General features: G+C 39.3%; 1 protein-coding gene across 17 annotated transcripts in view; it reads left to right on the top strand.

The window, feature by feature from the left end:
* The window catches only part of SGMS1 (sphingomyelin synthase 1), a 194,008-nt gene that overhangs the window by 32,636 nt on the left and 148,181 nt on the right, over positions 1–13,191 (top strand). For 3 of the 17 annotated variants that reach the window (XM_065552036.1, XM_065552043.1, XM_065552034.1), the window contains one exon: positions 2,003–2,068. The exons of 13 other annotated variants lie outside the window; for them this stretch is intronic. The gene's annotated coding sequence lies outside the window, so the exon portion shown is untranslated. Of the gene's footprint in view, positions 1–2,002; positions 2,069–4,117; positions 4,194–13,191 lie in introns of those variants that run through there. One more of the 17 variants, XM_065552037.1, reaches the window with a different exon arrangement.

Below are 13,191 nucleotides of genomic sequence, written 5' to 3'. Positions count from 1 at the left end.
GGTAAGGCTTACACAATTCGGGCTTTAACAACTATTTATGCCAACTTGTTGCTTTAGAGGCAGTGTGAATGTAATATGATTGCTCAAAGCAGCTGTTGTATGCTGAACAAGCTGCCAATGACAGAGAAGGGATTCAACTGCAATAATCAAGCCTCCTGATCATGAGGGCATGTTTTGCTAATTCATTACAGGTTAAATAACTCTGCATATGCAACTGAAGAGACTTTCAAGCTGTGTCTGACATGGTTTATCATTGACGGGATGGTCAAGGTTAAGCCAACATTCTGATTTTTCTTCATTACATTTGAATGAGTCCCCTTGAGTATGTCACTGGGGTCCAAGTGCAGCTGTAGTTAAATAGCTGCTGTTTCTCCATCACCCCAGCAGAACAGGAAAGTGGATTCTGAAATGTAAATTATTAAATTGCTGGGCTTTGTAGGCATCGGTATTAAATTGGCTAAAAATACACTGTACTTAGTGTGTGTGTGTGTGTGTGTGTGTGTGTGTGTGTGTGTGTATATATATATATATACACACACACACATACATATACATATAATATAATATAATTTCTGAAGTCCTTTACATGGAAGAAAGAAATTGAAGGGACACTCAATTTATTTATTTTTAAAATTGATTAATTTTTAAAAAAAAATCCAGTTTCTGTCAGAGTACCTTTTAAATAATATGCTCTGAAAGTATTTGTAAGCAGTTATTTCAAAGTATGTAAGGGTTTTTTGCTTCTTGGTTTATGTTTACAAAGTCTATTAGCAGTGGAGGAACTGTTTACCTATGCAGAGGAAACATTGAAACTGTACACAAAGTGTTGGAGGGTATGTCTACACTGCAATTAGACACCTGCTGCTGATCTGTGCCAGCTGACTCGGCTTGTGGGGCTCGGGCTGTTGAATTGCAGTGAAGATATTCAGGCTCGGGCTGCAGCCCAAGCCCTGGGACCTTCCCATTTCTCAGGGTCCTAGAGCTTGGGCTGCAGCCCAAGTCTGAATGTCAACATTGCAATTAAATAGTCCCTTAACCCAAGCGAGCCCCATGAGCCCAAGTGAACCATGGGTCAGCCATGGGTTTTTAATTGCAGTTTATGCATACCTAGAGAGACAAGGTGGATGAGGTAATATCATTTATTGGACCAACTTTTATTGGTGAGGGAGACAAGCTTTAGAGCTTACCCAGAGCTCTTCAGGTTTGACAAAGTATTGTCAAATATGCAGAACAAAAAAGATGGGAGGAAAAAAAAAGAAATATTTTTGTTAATTTCTGAATTATAGTAATCATAGGTCAAGTACAGAAGGTACAAACCTTTCAGACAAACGTGAGTTTTTTTTCAAATAGATAGTGACTATACAAAGATAAAAGGAAGATAGTGAGGATGTCCCAAAAGTTAATGTTACAAACTAACTTTACACGAGCCTCAAGTTAAAATGTTGCATAGGTTTCAGGTTCAGAAATTTATAACAAAACAAAGTCTTTCTTAGTATTGCAATCATTCCTCTCTCCCCTCTGCTGTAAGTCTCTGACTCATAGCTCCTCCCCAGAGTTCCCTCAAGTTCTTTCATGAATGTCTTAGGTCAGTGATGCCCAACCATATTACAGGAGGGCCACATAAGCCTAAGCACAACCTTGTGTGGGTCAAACAGATTCTACACATTTTAATAAGATTTAAAGTCACCTGTACTGATTTATGTTTTAAGTTGACCTTGTTTCATAAGTGTGTACACTTGTGTAAACTAAAGTGATGTAAACATGATGACAAAATGCTAATGAATTGGCTGTTAGTATATTGTGTTGAAGCAGGACACAAGGCTTATGAAATGGTCTGGTGGGTCATAGGTTGGGCACCTCTGTTTTATTTCATTTTCTTCTCAGCTTTCAAGCCCTATAGTTTCCCAGCTTCTCAAGCACCTCCAAGTCACAGTACTTCAGACTGGAGATTTTAATTTACCTGATCAAACTATCTTATCCTTCTCTCCTCTCCCCTTCACAGCTTGTGACTCTGAGGAAGAGCAACATGTAAAACTGACGACATTGTGGCAGCATAAATTCTGCTAGTGTGAGTACAGAAGCTAAAAGTGAGCTTTAAAGTATTGCCAGTATAGCTTAAATGTGAAATTTCACTATTTAATTTGTGATCAAACTTCAGAGAGAGAATTTGGGATGGAAATTGGTAGGTATGAGTCTCTCTCTCTCTCTCCTTTATTCCATTCCTATCCCTCTTTCTTTGCCCTTTTCCCATTGAAATATTTGTTATAACTAGGGCTATCAATTAATTGCAGTTAATGCCTGCGATTAACTGAAAACAAAATTAACGCGTTAATTTTTTAAACTGCGTTAATAGCATACATCTGGTCGGAGGAAGGCATGGGCTGCGGAGGGACCGGACAGTGTCCGGTCAGATGCAGTAACCCAATTTGCCTCTGGAGGGTGGGAAGAGAAGAAGGAGAGGAGAGAAGAGAAGAGGAAGTGGCTCCCAACCCAGCACTGGCGGAGAGGTAGGGGTCTTGAACCCACCATTGCCTCCAGTCAGCCCCTCACTCTGGGGACCGACCCCTCCTCCCCATGCCGTGCCCCAAGACTCCTCTAAAGGAGGAACTAGAAGTAGGACTGAGTGGATTTGTAGGTTCTAAAATATTACATTGTTTTATTTTTGAGTGCACATACATTAAAAAAAAAAATCTACTTTTGTAAGTTCAACTTTCATGATAAACACATTGCACTACAATATTTGTATGAGGTGAATTGAAATACTATTTCTTTTGTTTCTTTTTTATAGTGCAAATATTTGTAATAAAATGTTTAAGAAGCATGGTACTCTTTATATTCTGTGTTGTAATCGAAATCAATATATTTGAAAATGTAGAAAATATCCAAAATATTTAAATAAAAGGTATTCTATTATTGTTTAGCAGTGTGATTAAAACTGCAATTAATTGTGATTAATTTTTTTAATCGCTTGACAGTCCTAATTATAATTTTATATATCTCATATATACACATTATTCATAAGGAAGGGGAGACCAAATGACTTGACAAACTAAATAGAAACTTTGACCAGCAGCACTTCCACTGTGAGGCATAACTTTGTTTCAGTAACTGGAAATTGTGCTTTCCTCTTTTAGCCAGGTCATATTGTGAAAAATTACTTGCACAGCTCTAGAAATAGAGCTAACTGGAAACTTCTGTATCCACAAAACCTGACCTTGAATGTATTTGTTCTTTCTTTGCTAGGATCTACACTCATCCGTGCTCAGAACAGTAACTAGTTTATACTGGTGTGTAGTTTTTTTTCATGCAAGGCTTCTATATTTATGGTTAGGGGAGGAGAGGTTGCTATAACTTTTCTGAGGATGTTATCTATATATATAGATAGATAGATATCTATATCTATAGATAGATATATCTTTATTTAGTGTGGTCCTTAGAGGTTACAAATGAAACTGAGCAGAATAGATATTATGTAAGTAAATATGGTGTAGAAAACAGTTAGTGAAGGACTAGATTAAGGGAGTGGTAATACACTGTAATACAGTACCCCTTTTAAATTGCTAGCTTGAGACAAGACCAGTTTGGTGATGATAAAGTAGTTAATATACAATGGCTTTTGGTCTGTGTGAACTGAGCTGGGGATCTCTGTCAAACTAGACTGCATTCATGTCACAGCTACTCTTTGAATTCTCAGCAGAAGGAACTGAGTGGACATGGAGATTAAGCTACTCTTCAATTTCCTGAGGTGGAGTATCCAGCTCAAGGTTGGGAATGGTGTAGGGAAATTTGTCCTGCTATTCATGCTGTACTGATTTTCAGAGAGGACTACAGTCTGTACGGTTGTCAGTTTGGCACACTTTGAGGCCTAAACTCACTAAAATATAAATAAATTTCATAGATGTGATTAATTTTCTGTTTCAGTTTTGTACATTATGTACTGACCTATTTGAAAACCATTTTTTTGATATATGAAGGAGGCGAGATTGCTTTTCAGGTGTGGGCTATGTGATTTTATTTCAGGAGTGTTTGCAGAGGGTGGAGATGGAATGTGGCCTTTTAAAATAGACCAAACCTGCCTGGAGTTCAGAAGACTTTAATTGTGTTCACTCTCTTTTTTTCATTGCACACTGAAGCCCACAACTTAAAATACAACATTAGGGTTTTCACTGGAAATGCTTCAGGAAACACTGCAGGTATTTTGATATGTTGGTTTTCTGCAGTCTCTGTGTTACGTTGGATTGCCTATTCTGTTTTGTGTAACCGTTTTTTCCCTTATGTAAAGAAAAATGGAAAGCTAAGCTGTAGTTTTTAGTGTCGTGATGGATTTTTGATTGAAATGCTAAGCAATGGAATATATTTCCTTTTTTGTATGCTGTATAAAGCAAGTGATTTTTTTAAAGAAAAAGTGAAACTGTAAATACTGTATTGGCAGTCTGATTCAGAACCTGCCTTTTCATAGGAAAGGTGTACATGACTGTTTGTCAGTGTCAGAAGTAAAGTGATGTTTAAAAAGTTTTGAAACTGTGGGATTCAAATCCTTGAGAGCCTTGTTTTTTTCTGTTAAATATACTTCAGCTACATGGTACAAGTACTGTAAGTAGCTTTAGGTTCTTGTATAGTTTGAGTCAAGGGTATTTCTCTCTGGAATTAGTTTGCTTTTCTCCTAGGAAGGCTAAGCACTTCTTAAAGAATCTGTTTCGTAGTAAAGAGTCCTTCAACTACTTTTTGTAACATGCACCCCAAAAAAAAAAAAAAGGCTTCTGTTGCAGTGTCTGTTTGCTTATTTAGTCTCCTTAACTGCCCCAGGTCTACTCCAGTTGAAATCAGAAGTAGAAAAGTAGGCAAATTTTGGAGACAGCACAAAGTAAAGCTTCGTTGTATATATCTGAATGTTCTACAGAGAAATAGCTTGTATAATGTCTTAGCAAACTTTTATAGTAGTGAAAGAAATATGGTGAAAGGTGTTTCATTGTTCCAGTGCTGGCCATCCAGTGAAATTTTTCTGGCATTTTTCTTTAATTTCAAAAGTGTATTATTTAGTAGTATTTTGCTGCAAATATATATGATAGAGCTACTGCAGTAGCAGAAAATTATTTCCACATCACTACTTTAGAAGAGGACAAGCTTTTGTCCCCTTGTTTATTTTGCTGATATGTTTTAAAAATGATAGTGTTGGGGATGGAGGGTAGTGGCTAATTTGACTGCTCATGGAAGAGTGTGACTGGTGGGTCTAGCAGTGGTTGGGCATTGCTTAAATTCATTGGCAGAGTTGCAGGAAATTAAGCCCCAAGAAGGACTGTAGACAGAAAAAGAGCATTTCTTCTTTGCATTTTACCAAACTGAAGTGAAGAAGATCTGAATAACTGAGGGGCCACTCAATCCTACAGAAAAATGTGTTTAATTATCATACTGCAGGAGCAGCATATTCAGAGGAGAGACTCGAGAGTGTTGGTTTTGTATAAATGGGTGCCCTGGTATTTGGTAAGAAAGTGCCCCCATGTTGCTTCCCTCACTCCTCCTCATTCCTGGTTTCTCTGTTTCGTGCCTCTGCAATTTCACTTGAATCAGGGTAAATACATTGATCGGGGTTTAAGGGATTGTGCTCTGTGCAAACTACAAACTATAGTCGGTGGTAGAATGGGTCAGGGAAGGAGACACACCACTAAACGGGAAAGCTTTGAACTCTAGAAACAGGGCCCCCTCGATGCTCCTGGAACTGTAACATCCTTAATATTTCTGTCATCTGACTTTATAGGACCAGGATGGCTAATTTAAGTTGTACCAAATTATAGGTCTCTTATGTTGGAAAATGTCCAGTGCAGAATACTAAGCTGCTTGTCACTGATGATGGTCTTAGTGTTTAAAACTCTGATCTTCAGAGAACATTTTTTCTGTGATAGTTTCACATGATATGTGTGTTACTTTGTTGCTTTTGGGATGGATATGAATGTTTAAGATGTGTGTTTGGGTATACGAAGATTACATTTCATTACTCAGAGTTAAATTATGTTCAGGAGTGTGGAAAAGTTTCTTGCTCCATATGAGTACAGAAACCACTTCTTGGTAAACTGTCACATAGAAGGATTGTGCCTGTGCTGCTGCAGCACACTATCCTTCCTCTACAACACCAGAGTGACACAAACCGTTTCATACTAGTCTTTCTGTCAGGATCTCTGAGCAGCTCTGGAACATTTCATCCTTTGTTGGGAGAGGACAGAAAAGACAAACTGAATAGACGAGACCAAGTGACCCCATCCTTCTTGTTTGCTAATTTTTCTCTCTCCTGCTGAGCTCTAACCACCTCTCTTTCTTCTTCTCAGCCCCTCACTCTCACCTGGTTCCTTTCCCTCCCAGTACAGACATGCTTTGGTCTTCTCTAGTTTAAAACAACCCACTCTTGATCCTTTCTGTCAAATAATCACCCAATCCCTCTTCCTTCCATTCATCTTCAGATTTATTGAACATGCTGTTAATTCCCAGACAAACTGTATCTCTGACTCCTTCTGGTTTTTTCCATGTGCACGCCCTCTAGGTCTCAGCTCTCAGACTGTCACCTTTCTCTTGGGATGGAATCATCCAATTCTCCCACGCTCAGATTAGGCAGATTGTAGTGTTCTGTGTATCAACTGTGATCACCTCAGCAAGTCTGACTTATGTCCAGACCCTACTATTCTGTTCTCTTTGGGGCAATGATCATGTAATCAGTAATCAAACAGCCTCCTAAAGCAAAGCATTATTTATTTAGAGCCAAAGCACTTCAGAGACAACATATCTTTAAAAATAATAAAATAGGCTGTCAGAGGGTAGCTGCACCTGTAATCCCTTTCCTTGGTCCCTTGAGGACATCCACTTAAAGGTTTCCTGCTCCCAGCCATCACCTCTCCTGGGCAGAGACTTGCATCTTACTCTGTCCTGACCAGGGGTTTTAAGACTGCACAGCTCCCTGGATTTACACACTACCTAAATAGGCCAGTGCCTGTACTTTGCTTTCTCTCCAAAGGCTATGCTAACTATATTGCCCACAGTTATAAGTTACTACACAGATTCTTCTGAGCAAGCACATTTATCCTTAAGGTAAAAGCATTACAGTGAAAACATAAAAAAATACAAGTTCCTATACACATGTTAAAAGTTTACCATAGGTCACCCATAAATACTGTGGGGCTCTAGTAGGTCAAGTTCTTCCAACCCTTCTGCAAAGATTGTAGGCTCCTCCCCACCCTTGGACAGAAAGTCCTGTCTGAAATGCTGGATCAGAAAGAAGGCCCTGAATCAGTTGAAACTCAGGCTATTTATCCCAAAATCCTCCTTTTGTCTGTTGGCCACTAGAGAATCCAGTTTGAACCAGAATATGCAAGCCTCCCCTGCCGGTGATATTTCTCTCAGGAGCTTATAACCTGGTTGATTTGCCTTACTCACCATCCACTATTTTTTAGATCCTGGAGGAGCTGTGGTAATCCATCCTACTCTTCCTACATTCTACACTTGCTCTCCTTTCACCTGCATCAGATACAAGCTCTTGCTTCAGCTTTAAGATGCTTCATAACTTATCCAGCCCTAGATAAGGTAGTAACCTATTGTGAGGTTGATCCCTGCCTTTGCTTTGCCAGTATTCCCAGCCTCTACAGTCCACCATTCAGCTTCCTTCCTAAACACCTCCATGCTTTCTCCTCGTCTGGCCCTCATGCATGGGAAAAATCCTAGATAAAATCCAGATACCTATTACTTTTAACCTCCTCCACATCTGTCCTTAAAACTCACCTTACCATGATCCCTACAAAACCCAAACTATTCATTGTGGCTAGACAGGTGACTTATTTCTCTTCCCCTTCTTTCCTCTTCCTGCTCCTTTCCTCTCTCTCTATCCTCAATTACAAAACCTGTAACAAAGCTGTGCCAATTCTTCATTAGATTAATTAGTGTACGATGATCAAATTTTAATTCTTTATTACACACATTATTGAAATATCCATTCTCTGTCTTAAACCCTTGCATAGCAGTTGGGATCTTCTTGAATGAATAAAATGCATAGCATACTATATAAACTGATTATAGTGGCCCTTTGGAATGTGGCCATTGCTAGGTTGTAATGTGAACAGGGCGTTATATAACATATCACATCAGTTTAGGACAAGAACTGAAACAGAATGCTGTATCAAGTTGAAAATGTACGGGTAACACAGATGGGCAGAATATAACTACCAGAATTTTAATTTGACCAGGACAGTAGAACCAACACCCCTATTTTTGTGTTTAACGAATAAATTGCTTCAGAATTTTTAATAAATACAATTTTAGACGCTGTCATCTGTTTATTTCTAGTTCAAACAGGAATTATTTCAGGGAAGTTCTAAGGACTGTGTCACTCAGGAAATCAGACTGGATTATCACTATGGTCCCTCCTGGGTTTATAATCTCTTTGGGGAAAAAAGTCATCAGTTTCTCACAGTTCATCCACAAAGTGTATTACTGAACTTTGCTGGATGTCCAGGAGGAAAAGGATGTCCAGGTTACCAAAAAGATGTCTGAAGAAAAGTGACTTGGCGTTTGTTAAGATGAGATTCTGTTGTGGAGAAATATATTAGGCACTGATGAACAAAGTCTAATAGAAATGCTTTCTGCAAGTGGGTCTGTTAATCCTAGTTTAAGAGAGGACATTTTATGAGATAGCAGCTGTGCTTTTCCATATTATTCGACAGTACCATTATCATTTGTCAGTTCAGACAATGCTGTGAATGGATCCTTAGTTTGTTGTTCCCCAGCTGGGAATTTTGCTGCCCTGTTGTTTTTTTCTATGGGAAAGACCATTTTGTTACAGTCAGAAGGAAATGTAATGTCTTTTGTGTTTTTGGACACTTGTTGAGCTCTGCTAGCAACAATGGTGCTATGTTAAATGGCCCTTTGTGATGCTCTGGGATAATTAAGTTATTTTTTTCCTAGACCTGTTTTCTTTTTTTCACACTTTAAATAGCCCCCCCCCCTCAAAAAACACCCCAAAACCCTATCATATAGATAAAGAACTTACAGTAGTAAAGGTCAAAGTTGTTTAAATCAAAGTATGTTTAAATCCAATCCCCATAGGACACAAATCAAGGAGAAGAGTCTTCATCTGAATTGGTAGCCCTGTAACGGCTGGCCTGCAGGGAAAATAAAGTTTAGTTTTCATTTGATGTTCCATATTAGAATTTATAAGATTTGAAGAAATAAGATGTTCCCTTCTCCTACATAGGGGAAGAAAGCCAGTAGTTTAAGGTTTCTCAACCTGTAGGTTGTAACCACCCTCCTTTTTCTCTCTCATCTGTGTAACATAATTCCAGGAAAGTCCTTCTGTGTGTCACTCTGAAACCTTTTATATCTGTAGAATCAGTGTGAAGCTATAGAAGCAGATACAAGTGTGACTGAGAATTCTCTTTGTTCAGAATAGCACCAGGCTGAATCACCACTGGCTTTCATGGTCTGTTACTGTCCAGTTTTTAACTTCTTAGCCATTTTGACTTTACAGATTACACCAGTGCTGTGTACAGTGGCAGTGGGGCATGTATCTATTGCCGTGCCAAGTGTCCTAGACTATTGTGATAAAGAGGTAGTTTAACCAAGCACCACCCTTGCTCTGCAGCTAATTTGTATGTGACAGTTTCATTGGTTGTATGAAGGAGCCTGCACAGATGGTGGATTACTTGGCCCAGCTTCCTTAGTTCTTCAGAACCACCCACACAGCAGTACAACCAGAACACACAATTTACCCCGAACACACACACAGCCCTTCACCACAGCTTACACCTCACAACCACCACCAGCTGTAAGGAGCACAGATCTTACAGGATTGTCACTCTGTTTGTGTCACTATGAAGCCTAGAATGTATGAGTCAATATGAAGAGATAGAAACAGCTACAAGGATGGCTGAGAGTTCTTTTTGTTTAGAATATCACCCGGTTCAGTCATCACTGGGCCACTGAGAACCAGATGGAATGTTGGAGTCCAAAGGTTCTGTGGCAGTTGGAATGTGACAGTTGATCAGAGAAGGTGGGAGTAACAGCTACAAGGGGTAATAAAGAGGTGGTTATACCTCCAGCTGGGGGATAGCTCTGTGCACAAATTAGGGGAATATGTACAAACAGCAATATTGCTCCTACAGCACAGCACATGGAACCAAGAGCCCCCATTTTTAGCTTTTTTACACACAACTTTACAAATTACACATCTCACCTGTGTGACAGCATGGACTTTCTAAAGTTTCTAACCTTTATGGTTATGGAGAGAATTTTAAAAATACGAAAATCACACAAACCAATATGATGCCTGCCAAAATCTGCAGCCTGAAATAATTGCTCTAAAATGAGTTTTCAACCATGGGCTGAGAATCACTGTTGGTGTCATGGCCACTCTGCCCCTCCTGTATTGGTAAATGGGAGGAGGCACCAGCTAGATTCTGGCTACCTAGGAGCAGGGGTTGAGAGCCACCATTTTGGTTTGGTTAGTAGTTATCCCTTTCCAGTTGCAAATATCTGCTGCTTTTATATTTCTAGGAATAGTTAATTCAGTTGTTACTAAAAAGGGGGAATGAGGTAACTGAAGATATAAATCATTCTGTGTTCGGAATGGGCACAAAACAGTATGAACAGCTAGATTAAAGTGATTCTACTCTGAAAGTGATGCTAAATTGGCATTGTGGGGAAACGTTTGTGCATATTTTACTGGCTTACAAACAAAATGGCTTTTAACTGCTACTCTTGTGAACTCAACCTGGGATTTGAAAGTCAAGCTGTATTTGTTCTCATCATTGGAGTTTAATAATGTTGGTGATTTGCTAGCCAGAAAAGTCCTGCTCACTCTCCCATAGCTGAATTGATTCTGCAGTGTTATCATACAAAATTTTAGGCCAGTAATGGAAGCAGATATGACACAATACACAGTGAGCTTCTTGATTAAGAATTCTTTCTGATCATAACAGCACTTGAACCAGTGGACCATTTCCCCGGAAATCTGAGAGAGAGAAATTAGGTTTGTAGCCTGGGATTTGGGAGTCTCAGGGTCAGATTCTATTCCACCACAGACTTCCTGTGTGACCCTGAGCAAGCCACTTTATTCTCTGTCTTTCTGTTCCCCATCTGTGAAATAGGAATAATAGCTCTTACACATCTCACAGGATTGTTGTGCAGACAAATACGTTAAAGAGTGTGCGAGACTCTCAGATACATAGTAATGGGGGCCATATAAGTACCTAAGATAGAAAAAGGGTTAACCTCGTATAAGCCCTGATCCAGTGCTCACAGTTAACTAATGTTTATATTAACACTAGGAGATCCTCAAATGGAAAGCACTGTGAAGCGGCTGCCTGCACAGGAAAAACTTACCAAAAATTCTCATTGGTTCGCCTGACAACTCTATTGACTTGGACCATTTTTTATGAGTGTTTTTTATTATCTTTTCTATTACTCTTCTCTTATGAGCAACTTCAATTAAAATGGAGGTAAAAATGGGTCTGGCTGCTAGAACCTTGTGTACACAATGGCTGCCATTATTCTCACATCAGTACAGCTGTGTTTCGTAAATTTCTCCCAGACAGAAGAGGCCTATTGGGCAAAGGTTAGATTAGGTTTGTTCTCATGCTTTTGGAGGCCACTAAATACATGATGTGCTTCCATGATATTGTGTCCCTAGCCAAATCCAGTATATTACGGGATTAGAGGCCTGTGAGGGACCAGTGTCTGGCTCCATCCAACCTTTGTGTTTTAGGTCTTCTGGATTTTTTCCCCATCCTGCTTTTATTGGGTTGAAGTCAAAAGTGATTTTTGCAGGGAAGTTGGTAGGTGTTTGGTGCATATGACGATGCCACCTTGGAGAGGGCAACCATTTGAAAGCACAGGACCTGTTAAGTTAGAAAATAGATCTATACTTGGAATTCATACTGTTTTGATGTTTTTGTTCATTTGGTGATGCTTCATCGGAATGGTGTCCAACATCTTTTCAATCTTGACAGTGAGTGGCCATGTTCCATAGATCAGAATACTGACCACCATTGTATATCCATAGTTTCTCTCCCTACTTATCAGACTGTTTGGTTTTCAAAAGACATTCTTGCTGAGGTGCTCCATTACTGATGATGCTTTTGCACTCCGGGCTTCAAGTTCTTTCTTGACGCTGTTGTTATCAACAACAGATCTGAAGCAGGTGAATTCACCACCAATCTTGACTGGGTGGTTGCCTGCTAAGACGCTAAAGTCCTCCGTGTGTTTGAAATCACTGACTGGAAGAGTTTTGGTTTTACCCCAATTAATTTTTAGGCTGACTTTTGATGCTGAGCTTTCCAGGGCTTTAAGTACCGCAACTGGGTTGTTCATTGATTTGATAACTAGTGCTATGTCATTAGCAAAATAGAAGTTGGTGAGGTTCTTTTCAAGAACGCAAAGTATTTCATCATATTTTAAAAGCTGAATTTCAGTATAAAGGAAGCTGGATTTTTTTTTTTATGTGGGCTTGTGTGTAGGGGCAGACCATTCCCATGTAAGTTGGAGATTTCTCGTGCATCTAAGCTGGATTCCTTATATCTTAATTCCCTCTTCCTCGGGGGGAATCTCAGGCTGTCAGTGCCCAAAAGAAAGCATATGTCTCGAAGCCATGGTAGTATGAACTGGACTTAAACTTTGAGCCTTCATGACTGGTTGTCAATTTCCAGATTTAAATGACTTCCTGTCTCTAACCTGTCTAAAGAGTCACTTCTCTGACATCCCACTAGAGGCCCTTTCTGCAGCTGTCAAAGTCCTGTCATGTTCATTGGAGTTGAGTGTCATCTTCAACTGTTTTTGATGAAATAGAAAACATTAATTCTCTTATTGGAGAACTTTGGCAGCAGCCTACTTTCCAGATCTTTCAAGGAAAGCCACATGAAATGACACTTTCTGTCACTGTTCCTCATAGGGACACCCTCTTGTACACAGAGAAGAAATTGTATAACTGCTGCATCAGTTTTTTAAAAAGATACTTAGACCTTTGATCTGTATATTAGACAAATCAGAGAACTAATTCAGCACTGCTTGTCTGCAGTGGCCTTAAAACTGGAGGTCTTCATGCACGACATAGAAAGTGTACTTTTAGTTATATACCTATATATAAGATAGTACCTACCAAAATCTGTATTGGAAAGAGGTGGATTAGGAAGATACAGTAATTTGGGACAAACTTTCTAACTA

The sequence above is a fragment of the Chrysemys picta genome, chromosome 7 (assembly GCF_011386835.1).
Source record: "Chrysemys picta bellii isolate R12L10 chromosome 7, ASM1138683v2, whole genome shotgun sequence".
NCBI classification, from domain to species: Eukaryota; Metazoa; Chordata; order Testudines; family Emydidae; genus Chrysemys; species Chrysemys picta.
Note: the sequence above shows the minus strand (reverse complement) of the source record. Positions and strands in the feature narration are given on the sequence as shown.